This window comes from Tupaia chinensis, unplaced genomic scaffold, assembly GCF_000334495.1.
Source record: "Tupaia chinensis unplaced genomic scaffold, TupChi_1.0 Scaffold144150_1, whole genome shotgun sequence".
NCBI lineage: Eukaryota > Metazoa > Chordata > Mammalia > Scandentia > Tupaiidae > Tupaia > Tupaia belangeri.
In genome coordinates this window covers 1,364,573-1,378,647 of record NW_006204006.1, presented here as the reverse complement: position 1 = coordinate 1,378,647, position 14,075 = coordinate 1,364,573, and the positions used below count along the sequence as shown (strand labels likewise).

General features: G+C 42.1%; 1 pseudogene; it reads left to right on the top strand.

The window, feature by feature from the left end:
• LOC102478151 (DNA topoisomerase 2-alpha-like) overlaps window positions 1–12,706 on the top strand; it is a 20,610-nt pseudogene extending 7,904 nt beyond the window's left edge.
• Window positions 12,707–14,075: the final 1,369 nt, after the last annotated feature.

Genomic DNA, 14,075 nt, shown 5'->3' with positions numbered 1-14,075 from the left:
GGAAAGAAGAGGTGAAATTATCTCTGTAGATGATATGATTATAGACATAGAAGTCTCAAAGGTGTCCACAAAAAAAACTCCTGGAAGTGATAAATAAATACAGTAAAGTGTCAGGATACAAAATCAACATACAAAAATCTATATCATTTCTATACACCAAGCAGATTGAGTAAACTTGAAGAAAATAATTTCATTTGCCATAGACACAAAAAATATAAGATACCTAGGAATAAATCCTACCAAAGAAGTCAAAGACCTCTACAAGAAAAGCTATTAAAATCTTTAAAAATAAATTGAAAAATGACAAAAAAAAAAAAAAATGAAAGGACATTCTATGTTCCTGTATTGGAAGAATCAATATAATCAAAATGGCAATTCTTCCAAAACTAATCTCCATAATTAATATATTTCCAACCAAAGTACCACAGACATTTTTCACATATCTAGAAAAGACAATCAAAAAATGTGTCTGAAATCATAAAAGACCCCATATTGCCAAGGCAATCCTGTACAAGAAGAGTGTAGTAGGAAGCATCTCACTCCCTAACCCCAAACTATATTACACAGCTGTGATAACCAAAACAGCATAGTACCAGCACAAAAACAGACATGTGGCCTAATGGAATAGAATTCAGATCCCAGAAATAAACTCCAAAACATACAGCCAACTGACTTTTGACAAAGGGCACCAGTCAATCCAGTGAGGAAAAGAAAGCCTCTTTAGCAAATAGTGCTGGGAAAACTAGGTATCCATCTGCAGGAAAATGAAACTGGATCCCTATCTCTTACCATTAATGAAAATCAACTCAAAATGGATCAAAGACCTAAACCTAAGACCTCAACCTATAAAACTACTGGTGTAGAATAAAGAGAAAATTCTTGGAGACAAAGGATTAGGCAAAGACTTCTTAAATAAGACCCTCCCCTAAAGCACAGGCAATGATCCCTAAAATAGAAAGGTGGGATTACAGCAGATTAAGAAGCTTCTACACAGTAAAAGAAACAATAGAGTGAAATGGGAGAACATATTTGCAAGCTGTGCCTCAGACAAAGGACTGACAACCAGAACATACGGGAAACTCAATGGCTTACCTGAAAAAACTGATCAACTCAGTTAAAAGGTGGGAAAATGAGCTGAACAGACATCTCTCTAAGGAAGACACACAAATGGCCAAAAAGCATATAAAAAATGCTCATCACCCCTTATCATGAGGGAGATGCAAATCAAAATCACAATGAGATACCACCTCAACCCAGTCAGAATGGTTAAGATTTTAAAAAAAGAGAAAACTGGGACCAGCAATTAGCATAATGGCTATGTCACTGGACTCCCATGTAGTCAACCACGGTTCAAGTCCTGGACCCAGTGGCTTAAAATGTCAGGCACATGTGCATGCATGTCCAAGATCCCAAAAGGAGAATGGAGGAGAAGGGATTGTGGGTTGGTCAATCCGCCTGGGGGTGATTTCTCACTTTCTTTCTCTCTGTCTCTCTCAGTCTGTCTGGCGAGCACACGTGCCCTATAGCAAAAACCTCTCCCAAAAGAAAAAAAAAAGAGAGAGAGAGAGTTAACTGCTGGTGAGGCTGTGGTGAAAAGCGAGCTCTCCTACACTGTTTTAGTATTTTTTTTTCTGAATTTTTTTTAATTCACTGTTGATGAAAATGTAAATTAGTACAGCCACTGTGGAGAAGAATATGGAGGTTCCTAAAAGACCTATAAATAGAAATACCATATGATCCAGCAATTCCACTCCTGAGTATCTACCCAAAGGACAGAAGAGCACTCAGTCAGAAAAGTGCTTGCACATCCATGTTTATTGTGGCATTATTCACAATTGCTAAGACATGGAACCAACCTAAATATCCACAAACAGATGAAAAGATTGAAAAAGTGTGGCACATGTACACTGTGGAACACTATTCAGCCATTAAAAACAACAAGACCTGGCATTTAATAAAAAGTAGATGTGTACGGAATGTATATGGAAGATTTACTTCCGAGTGAAGCAAGTTGGTCTATGAAAGAGAAACATGGTATGTCCTCATTTGATATATACTGAATGTCCACACTCTATGGAGGAAACTGAAAGACTAGAGGATATAGAAGCATGGAAAATAGTTTTAGATACTGGATATAGTGTGGGAAGAGGTTAGGAGGTGGGGGAGAGAGAGGCGGGACATCTGGGGGACACAGAAGTGGAGGATTGTCTGTTGATGACAGTGTGTATCATATCTTTAACTGGACTACTGTACAGTGTGTTTATGCTGGAAAATCCATTTTATAAGCTGTGTTTACATGCAGTGATTAAGTGTATAAAATAATTTTTAAAGACATAAACAATTATAGTGTAGAAGGTGATAGTGTTGACCCAAGGGGTGCTGGGTACAATGGGTAATGGGAATATAGTGAGTGATGGCCATGTTGGAGTAGTGGGAACAGGTGGCATGGTGTTGAAGAAGGTGTGAAAATGCGGTGCTCTGGGTCATGTGCTTCTGAGCCCTGCTGTCCTTGGAGTGAGATTGAGACTAATGAGTGTGATCTGGAAGCTATTCTGTTATTCTCCCATAATATCATGATGGCCCTCCAAACTGAGTTACATACAAGTCCTTCTCATAGCTCTCTGGACATACTTTATTCCACACTAGGATGAATTTTAAGTATTTAGGAAAATACACAAGAGCTTGCCACCAGACATTGGGAGATCAGAACTACATTTCCAAGCTATTATCATCAACTCTTGTGGGGAGGGGCGCAGACACCAGACACCTTTTTCTCCACCCTTCAATACCCAGCTAATTTTTAAAATAACATCTGTTATGGTTTCTGTCACAATTGGTTAGAATGATAGTTGTGTTCTAATGGAAATAAATATCCTGCTAGGAGTCATTTGCTTTTTTTGAATGCAGTGCTTGGTCTTTTCCTACTTCATCCTAACAGTGAGGATTGGCCTGTTCTGAAGTCCAACACAGCAGGGGAGAAATCATTTTGGGTCCAGCAGTATGCACCCTCTGTGTGGCCCTGTCCAGTTGGAAACATCGCTGCTAAGCTCAGTAATCAAAGCCTAGTGTGCAGGGGCACAAATATTGTGCAGATGCTGTGCAAACAAGTCTGAAGCACTAGCCCAAAAAGATGCAGTCCATTTGACTGAATCTCCCAAAATACACCAACCATTAAATAAATGAAGTGATAATTATAGCGTCTGTGCTGGCTAGAGAAAGACCTTGCCACATTTGAGTGCTAAGCTCCATCAGAATGTCCTTGGAAACTCAAAAATGACTGATGTGAGAAGAAGCTGTGATTTTCAGTAGCTCTCCCCAATAATGTCACTTCTTATGCTCCTTCCTTTATAAAAACTCTACGTTCCCCTAGGGCCTGGAACACTGAAGTATGTCTGGTGTCCTCAATCTGCATCACCACTGGCCACAGGAGCAACCTGGTCACTTTCCTGCATGTGGTTTCCAGCCTGTCTGTGCAGCCTAAACTGGGGTCTCTTCGCTGGTTCAACACTCTGTCCTCTATTGATGGAACCTGGGATCTATTAGCTTCCTGGCATGTGGACCACAAAATGAACTTACAGTCAATAGAATTATCTTCTCTTGCCTGTGACCATGGGGAGACTGGACTGGGTCTTTATCCAGTGAAATGGTCAGGATATGGGGTCCAGAAGTAACCCAAGCTTCTCCCCAGCGCTGGCTTGGCCTCTCTACAGCTAGCCCTGCATTGGGCTAGCTTGAGATGGGTCTGAGAATCAGGAAGCAGCTTTATCATTACCCACCTTGTGGCCCCAAGTCAAACAGCTTATCTATGGAGTTAAGTGGTTGGGCTGATAGTCCCTAAGTGTCTCTCTGGCCTTGAAACTCTGCAAGACCATTAGAGGACTTGCCAGGCCAGCACCCTTGCTCAGCACCTAGGTGGTGTTGAGTCAGTGGATGATCTGGTGGTCCCCTGCCCTTTTTCCACATGAGTACCATATGTTGACCACGTATGGAGCTAGCCATCTCCCAACTGAGTCATGTTCTTATATCCTCCCACCTGGCCTCTGCACCTCTGGTTGCTATTCCACACACCTGCCTTCTGCTGACATGTCACTCTTCTACAGAGCTCGACGACCTGGCAGAACCATTCCTTGGGTCCCACAGTCCCCACCACTGTTCATTCATGGAACTGTTTCTTCTACATGCTGAGCCACGTGAGCACCCATTTTGTTTGTTTGTTTTGTCCTATTTGCCTTCCTGCTTTCCAGGATAAGGCTTGGCATTCAGTAAATGATCTTGAGATGAATGAATGAAAGATACTCACTGTGAATTGACAAGTTGGTGCTGTTAATCTTGTCAGTCCTAATACTGTAAAAGCACTGAAAGTTCCTGAGCCCTTCTACGTCATACCTCGACTCTGACTCTATGAAATTAGGGTAGCACCTCCTGCCCTTCCAGAGATGCCTTAGAAATGAGTGATCGTGTGGGAGCTTCGCAGTGCCTGACTGGTCAATCCAACTTCAGAAGGAACGGTGGAGGAAAGAAAGCTCCGAGCACATTCACATTTTAGAACTGACCCCCTGAGCACTGTACATGACCTCGTCAGTGCCCCAAAAGTTTATTGCCCACACCAAGCCTCAGAGGCTTACTTCTGAGACAAAAGTAACAGGAATCTCAAGGCATCATTTGCATTGCTAGAGAGCAGAAGTGGCAGGTCCCCCTGGAATTGCTAATCTGAGGATATTTTTAGCAGAAAGAGATAAGTGCAAGCTTCATAGCTACTTTCAAGCAATGCCACAGATAGCTGCTTTGACCTCTAAATTCCTGCAAACCCATCATTTAGATGTGTCTTGATTTGTCCATTTACAAGGCCTTCCCTGAGCAACAACTGTGTGAGCTCCGGGGAATCAGGGAAGACTCAGCTTATGGGAGGGCGTTGGGTAGATGGCCTCATGATGACACAGTCAGTACTTGAAAGTGACATTGCAGAATTGGCTCCCCCAGGCTGGCCAATTCCACCTCCTCCTCAGCACTGAAGGATCTGAAGCCCTCAAACATGGAAGTGCAGGGTAAGGGAAGGAGCCTGCTCTGTAGTCTCCACTCCAGTGCAAACTCACTGGTGTCCTGCACAACCTGTATGACCTGCTGCCATCCTCAGTCCAGAGGGCGGGGGTTCCTCCTCATCAGCATAGATTGTTGCAAGGAAAGGAAAGAGCACCTGCCTCACAGAGGCAGGGGATTTATCTGAAGGATACAAAACTATGAAGGGGAGATGATGCTGGAGTGAGTCTCAGAGGCAATACTGATGTGTAGAAGCCCAGATTGACACTGGCGCATGTACTAAATGAGACAGTGAGAGGCTGTGTCTGTCGTCTTCTAAGGCAGTACAGCTATGAATGTGTGGACGTGGTATTTCGGGAGAATTTCTCTCAACTCATTTCAGTAACTGCAGACTGAGCACATGCTGGGCCAGGCACTGCGTTAGACATCCTGGGACTCAAGGATGCTGAAGACACATCCTGTCTTGGCAAAGAACTCTGAGCTCCTGGTGTGGCCTGGAAGTTCTAAGACTCCCTTCAGCATAGAAGCCCCAAGCCAGGCCCCTGGCACCTGCTGACCTAACCCTGGACAACTAGAATGTTGAAAATGGAGCTCAGAGCTAGCAAACAGAGACAGCTATAGCCAGTGCTCAGGGAGCGATGGTTCCAGCAGTTCAGTGCCATCTGCTTTGTCCAGAGACCAGCTGCGGGAAGGCATGCACAGGCAGGTGCCTCCTAGGCTTACCACCTGAGACCAGGTTCCTACTCTCCTTCTGACCCTGTCTACTTTCCAGTCTCCAAATACCCTTCAACAAATTCCTTTTGTGACTGAACCACTGAGTCAGTCTCTGTGTTTCATAACTAGATCTTCAACCTTGACAGCACCCTAATTCATACAACGTCCTCTCAACTTATCCCAGCTTCCCTTAAAGTTCTGACAAGAGCCACAGGCATTTTGAAGGAAACAGGAAAAAGCCACACACTTATCAATAGAAGTGGCCAAAGTGGTGCTGCATGGCCGGGGAAGGGAGCATTTGTCCACTGTCGGCAGCCAGACCCGGCAAAGTGGTCACCATGTGGGACCATTAGACACAGAGCAGGAGGAAGAAGCCATGGAGGCCATGAGGGCTGGGTTCTCAAGCACATGCGGGGCCACTGTCCACCTCCTACCGTTAAACAAGCAAACACTCCTCACCAGTATTTGGGGAAAACGTTTTTTTAAGCCAGAGGGCACATGCACTTGACAGAAAGAAACCGAGAGGGAGAGAGAGGAAGGGAAAACGCACCTCCCCATGGGGCATGGTCACACCACAATCTCTTCTCCATCTCTTTATTCCATCAAGATTTGGGGGCACACACACTCCCCCAGTGTGTTTTTTAAGCCAGAATTTAATCTGTGGTTGGCCATGTGAGATCTGGCTGCCTTAACTACTAGGCCATGGGGCCAACCTAAGGGAATAACTTTAAAGAAAATTAATTTCTCCCAGTTAGGCCAGCAGAGGCTAATGCTATCATAATTTAGATAAAAAAAATTATTCTTGGCTTTATTTTGTGGACATGGGTTTGTGGTACCTCATTCTCATGGGTTATATATCAAAATACAAAAGTTTAGGTTTAGATAACAAAGGAGATTTGTCCATTGAGCATGTGTATGATATTTTCTCAGACTTTTTTCCATCAGAGATATTTTTTTTGGAGGGGAGAGGTTTTTTTGCTATAGGGCATGTGCGCTTGCCAGAAAGACAGAGAGAGAGACAGAGAGACAGAAAGCAGAAAATCACCCCCCGGGGGGGATGGTCACGCCACAATCCCTTCTCCTCCATTCTCCTCTCGGGATCTTGGGCATGCATGCACACGCACCCAGTGCGAGTTTAAGCCACCGGGTCCAGGACTCGAACCGCGATTGACTACATGGGAATCCAGCAACATAGCCATTACACTAACTGCTGGTCCCCATCAGAGATATTTCTATTATATCTTCTAAGTTGAATTTCTATCTAGGGCAAGACTTCTGGACTATATGAATTATTATTGTGGTAAATACTCTCCCCAAGAAGTAAATATAAAACTGGACAAAATTGTCAAAAACAATAAAGTGTTTGGGAACTGGCCAAAGTCACATAACAAATTAAGAAGCATTTATTCAAAAAACTTACTAAACCTTAATAAGAAAACAGGAGTCCAGTGTTTTCACCTGGGGCTGCTCTGTCTCCACCTCTCCTTACTTATGTGTCTGGGACTCACATTGGCACAGGGTTGGCAGCGCCAACCTGGTGACCTACTGCCAAAGACAAGTCAATTTTTGAAACAAAACAGAAAAATTTCCAGAGCTAGGGATGTTATTAAAAAAATATACCAGGGGACCCAGCAGGTGGTATGGTAGCTAAGAAACTGAACTCCCACATGGTTGACCACAGTTCAAGTTCCGGACCCAGCATCTTGAAAATCACACCAGGTGCATGTGCACGTGTGCCTAAAATGCCAAAAGGAGAATGGTTGGTTGAATTATGTCCACCCTAAGATAAGTTGACTGACAAGTGAGCCACAAGAAGACAGGCTTAAAAATTATAATAATAATAAACAAGTTGTAAAGAGACCTGCAGTCGTATACAAACTTCACATAATTAGTCCAGGCAAGTCATTTAACAAACAAAAACTCATCAGCCCCAGGGGAAATCAGAGTTGCTACAATGCATTATCTAAAATGCTGTTTTCAACCCAAAAAAACATAGTCTACAATAGAAAGGGAAGTGAAATTCACACAAACACACAATAAGAAATTGTCTTTATCAGGGCCCAGATGATGGGCTTAGCAAACAAAGATATCAACACAGCTATTATAAATACGTTCAAAGAATTAAAGGAAAGCATGATTAAGAAAGTAATGGAGGGGACAGGCAGTGGTGCCATGGTAACAAAAATGGACTCATACGGGAGGGTTCTGAGTTTGGAGTCCAGGACTCCCCCCTACATGCCACACATGTGTGTAGGTGTGCCTTTGATCCAGGCTGACTGACGCTGAGGCCAGATTATGGTGTCAAGATCCTTCTTGTCTTCCTCTCTCTTTCTGTACCCGCTCTGTATTAGAACAATCCATGGTGCAGAGTGGCTAATTTAAGAAAAAACAAGAGGTATTATCTTATTATCTAAGAACAGGAGTCTGCAAACTACACCCCATGGACCAAATTCAATCCATATCAACTTTTGTAAGGTCTATGAGATTGAATGGCTTTTACACTTTTAGCAAATTGACAAGAACTAAAAGAAGAATATGCTTTCGTGACACCTGAAAACAATTAAAAATTTACATTTTACTGTTCCTAAAGCTATTTGGTTTGGTTTGGTTTGGTTTGGTTTTCAAGACAGAGTCTTACCGTATCGTGATCCTCCTGCCTCAGCCATCTTGAGTGACAGAGATTATGGGAGTTCACCCCTGTGCACAGCCTCTAAGTGAACTAGGAATCAAATTCAGGTGCCCCTCTGGTTCCAGCATGCAGAGCACTGTGTCTTAGCAATCTACACTACCATAACTATGTCCATAAAGTTTTATTGAAAATGCATTCACCTCATTTATTCACATCCTTTTGCAAAAAGCTTGCTGATCCTGGTTTAGATCATACTTTATGAAGTATGGTACTTTCCAGGTACTTGACCTACTAGGCACCAAGGCTCAGGCGGGCCAGTGGAGGCATAGAAGGTCACCTAATCCTGGAGAACACACTGTCTCATTCAGTGTAACTTTTAGTAACTATGATGATGATGAAAAGAAAGTAACAGGTGGTCTACATGGCTATGGAGTCAAATTGTGTAACATATCCAGTACCAAATTCACTGTGGGAACAGCCAGCAGAGAATACAAGAAAATGTGCCAACAAACATGGATGGATAACATGGGGAGAGCTGGTGAAATGGAACTCAAGCCTTTCAATGGAAAAGATTATACATGTATTACCTTCCAGCCTAATTTATCTAAGTTTAAAATGCAAAGCCCGGACAAAGATACTATTGCACTGATGGTTAGAAGAACATATAACACTGCTGGATTCAATAAAGATGTCAAAGTCTTTCTTAATGGAAAGAAGCTACCAGTAAAAGGATTCCATAGTTACGTGGATATGTATTTGAAGGGTAAGCTAGATGAAACTGGCAACCCGTTGAAAGTAATACACAAATAAGGAAACCACAGGTAGGAAGTATATTTAACAATGAGCAAAAAAGGCTTTCAGCAAATTAGCTTCGTCGATAGCATTGCTACTTCCAAGGGTGGCAGACATGTCGATTACGTAGCCAATCAGATTGTGACTAAATTTGTTGAGATTGTGAATAAGAAGAGCAAGGATGGTGGTGTAGTGAAAGCACATCAGGTGAAAAGCCACATGTGGATGTTTGTGAATGCCTTCATTGAAAACCCAACCTTTGACTCTCAGACAGAAGGAAACATGACTTTCCAAGCCAAGTGCTTTGGATCAACATGCCAATTAAGTAAAAACTTCGTCAAAGCTGCGATTGGCTGTGGTATTGCAGAAAGTAAACTAAGCTGGGTGAAGTTTAAGGCCCGAGTCCAGTTAAACAAGAAGTGCTCAGCTGTAAAACATAACAGAATCAAGGGACTTCCCAAACTTGATGATGCCAATGATGCAGGGGGCTGAAACTCCACTGAGAGTACACTCATCCTGACTGAGGGAGACTGACCTGAAAATTTGGTTGTTTCAGGTGTCAGTGTGGTTGGTAGAGATAAATATGGAGTTTTCCCTCTTCGAGAAAAAATACTCAGTGTTTGAGAAGCTTCTTATAAACAGATCACGGAAAATGCCAAAATTAACAATATCATCAAGATTGTGGGTCTTCAGTACAAGAAAAACTATGATGATGAAGATTCACTGAAGACTTTTTGCTATGGGAAGATAATGATTATGATAGATCAGGACCAAGACAGATCCCATATCAAAGGCTTGCTGATTAACTTTACCCATCAAAATTGGCCCTCTCTTCTGCAACACCATTTTCTTAAGGAATTTGTCACCCCTAAAAACAAGCAAGAAATAGCATTCTATAGCCTTCCTGAATTTGAAGGATGAAAGAGTTCTACTCCAAATTTTTTTTAAAAAATGGAAATTCAAGTATTACAAAGGTTTGGGCACCAGCACATCAAAAGAAGCTAAAGAATACTTTGCAGATATGGTTAACTCATTTCATGGAGGAGAGAAGACAACAAAAGTTATGTGGTCTTCCTGAAGATTACTTGTATGGGCAAACTACCACATATCTGACATATAATGATTTCTTAAACAAGGAACTTATCCCATTCTCAAATTCTGATAATGAGAGAATCTACCCCATCTGTGGTGGATGGTTTGAAACCGGGTCAGAGAGATTTTTATTTACTTGTTTCGAATGGAATGACAAGCGTGAGGTGAAGGTTGCCCAGTAAGCTGGGTCAGTGGCTGAAATGTTTTATCATGATGGTGAGATGTCGCTAATGATGACCATTACCAATTTGGCTCAGAATTTTGTGGGTATCAATAATCTAAACCTCTCGCAGCCCCATTGGTCAGTTTGGTACCAGTCTACATAGCGGCAAGGATTGTGCTAGCCCTTGCTACATCATCACAATTCTCCGTTCTTTGGCTCAGATACTATTCCCACCAACAGATGATCACACGTTGAAATTCTTATATGATGGCAACCAGTGCATTGAACCTGAATGGTACATCCCTATTATACCCATGGTGCTAGTAAATGGGACTAAAGGAATCAGTACTGGGTGGTCCTGCAAAATCCCCAACTTAGATGTTCCTGAAGTTGTAAATAATATCAGACATTTGATTAATGGTGAAGAACTTCTGCCAATGATGCCAAGTTATAGGGTACTATTGAAGAACTGGCTCCAAATCAATACGTGATTAGTGGTGACGTAGCTATTCTAAGTTCCACAATCATTGAAATATCAGAGCTTCCCATCAGATTATGGACCCAGACATATAAAGAACAAGTTCTAGAACCCATGTTGAATGGCATTGAGAAGACACCCCCTCTCATAACAAACTCTAAGGGATCCCATACTGATACCGCTGTAAAGTTTGCTGTGAAGATGACTGAAGAAAAACTGGCAAAGGCAGAGAGCGTTGGACTACACAAAGTCTTTAAACTCTGAACTAGTTTCACATGCAACTCCATGGCGCATTTTGACCACATAGGCTGTTTAAAGAAATATGACACAATGTTGAATATTCTTCAAGACTTCTTTGAACTCAGACTTAAATATTATGTATTAAGGAATGAATGGCTTCTAGGGATTCTTGGTGCTGAGTCTACTAAACTGAACAATCAGGTTCACTTTATTTTAGAGAAAATAGATGGCAAAATAATCATTGAAAACAAGCCTAAGAAAGAATTCATTAAAGTTCTAATTCAGAGGGGATAGGATTCAGATCCTGCGAAGGCCTGGGGTGGGGGTGGGGGTTCCAGATGAAGAAAAAAATGAAGAGCGTGACAAAGAAAAAAGAAACTGAAAAGACTGACTCTGTAACAGATTCTGGACCAACCTTCAACGACCTTCTTGATATGCTCCTTTGGTATCTAACCAAAGAAAAGGAAGATGAACTGTGCAGACTAAGAGATGAAAAAGAGCAGGAGCTGGCTGCATCTTATTTATGGAAGAAGACTTGCTTTTATTGAAGAATTGGAGGCTGTTGAAGCCAAAGAAAAACAAGACAAGTAGGACTTCCTGGGAAAGGAAAGAGGAAAACACAAGTAGCTGAGGCTTTACCATCTCCATGTGCAAAAAGAATCATTCCTCGGCTGACCGTAGAGATGAAAGCAGAGGCAGAAAAGAAAATTCAGAGTGAAAATGCTGAAGGAAGCCCTCAGGAGGATGGTATAGAACTAGAAGGCCTAAAACAAAGACTAGAGAAGAAGCAAAGAAGAGAACCAGGTACCAAGAAACAAAGTACATTGCCATTTAAACCAATCAAAAAAGAAAGAAAAGAAAACCCTGGTCTGATTCAGAATCAGATATGAGCAGTAACGAAAGTGACTTCCATGTCCCTCCATGCGAAACAGAGCCATGGAGAGCAACAGCAAAAGACAAATGCACAACAGATTTGGATTCAGGTGACGATTTCTCAGATTTTGATGAAAATGCTCAGGATGAAGATTTTGTCCCATCAGGTGGATGCTAGTCCACCTAAGACCAAAACTTCCTAAAAGCATACTGATAAAGGATCAAAGCCACAGAAAAGTGCCATGTCAGCAGCGGACCTCGAGGTTAACGATACTGAGGATGGTGTACGAGTTTCTTCAATGGCTACTATTTCCCTGCTGAAACTGAAGAGGACAGCAGCAAAAAGTCAATCTTCTACTCTGCTACTGGTGCCCCAAAAATGGGCTGCTCCAAAAGGAAACAAGAGAGGTGCCACCTAAAATCTGATGCCTCTCAAAAGCCTGAACCTGCCCAAACCAAGAATCATTGCAAAAGAAAGCCATCTACTTCTGATGACTCTGACTCTAATTTTGAGAAAATTGTTTGTAAGGCAATCACAAGCAAGAAATCCAAGAGGGAGAGTGATGACTTCCTCGTGGACTCAGCTGTGTCTCCCCAGGCAAAATCTGGACAAAGAAAGCTTTAAAAGTAGCTCAAAGATTCCAATGAAGATGGTCTATTTAAAATGGGAAATGTTTTTCTTAAATAGTGATTGTATTGAACCCAAGACTGGTTCTAAAGTGACCTGAAGCTCTTCATTTCCTCCCCCGTGAATTTAGTTTGGGGCAGGTATTCTTAAACACCATCAAGGTGAAGTGAGTAAAACCCAAATGTCCTTCAGTGTTTTATAATACTGTCTACATAGTAACTATTTCATGGGCATTGTCTTCTCTCTGCATTGTCTGTTTTGTGCCTGTTTTCTTGGTCTTTAAAATCTGGTCTTAAGGTCTGGACTCTAGATAGTTATGCAGTCACTTGAGCATAGTGTGTTCAATAGCTATTCCTTAAGCTAGAACTGGAGCACTGTGATTTTAAAATATCACTCTGCCTCCTTTCCTACTTTCATTAAATTTGAGACAGAGAGTGATTCTGTTTTATCTTAGTTTTATATAGGTAATTTCCATTAGATAGAACTTCATAGTTCTAGTACAAATACTCCACTCCATCTTTTATTAGCTAAGTTTTTGTTCAAGCAATGAGAAAGTGCTCTTACCCTCCATGTCCTTTTGAAACTCACAGAGGCTGGAGGAACACACCCTGACTGTGCTATCTAACCTCGACACAGTCAACGGGATGAAGAGAAGTAGGCCAGTTAGTTGACTATCTCAGCTCTTCAGTTGTCCTCTCTGGCTGCCTCTGGGTCTGACTCTCCCAAAAAACAGATTCCCAGGGAACTCTGGATTGTGCCAGAGAGGGGAACAACACTAGCTCAAGAGCTTACATATACCATTGCTGCTGTGCTCACCAGGGAGCCATTAGATCCATTTGAGACCTTTCTGTACTATCACATGTGTGTGACTTGAGTGACATTATCAATGTTTTTGTTAATATTTCCTATGTTTGTCTATTTTATAGCAATTTTGTACCTTAATAAAATGTTCTAAACATTTCAAGAAAAAAAAGAAAAGAGTGGGGGCTTTGCAAGGAAGTTAGAATTAAATAGTCATCAGAATAAGCCCACTCTGTCCCTGGTTGTATACTGGTGTCTGTATAACGACAGAGAGAGGGGCCAGTCAATGGCATGGTGGTTAAGGTGCCCAGATCCTACATGGCTGACCATGTGGTTCCAATCCAGACCTGGCAGCCTGAAAAACATGCTGGGTATGTGTGCATGTATGCCCAAAATCCCAAGAGGAGGGAGAAATGGAGAAGAGTTTGCAGCATGCCCATCTCCCTGGGAATGCTTTCCCACCTTCCCTCTCCCTCTTTCTTTCTTTCCCCAACACAAGCACATCCCCTCTGGTCTTTCTTTTTTTTTTTTTTTCTTTTTTTTAAAGAAAAATAAGGGAGAGACTGGAGCGCACACTCTCTTGCCCTCTTGCCATGTGATGATCTGTGCCACATCTAGACTGCAAAGC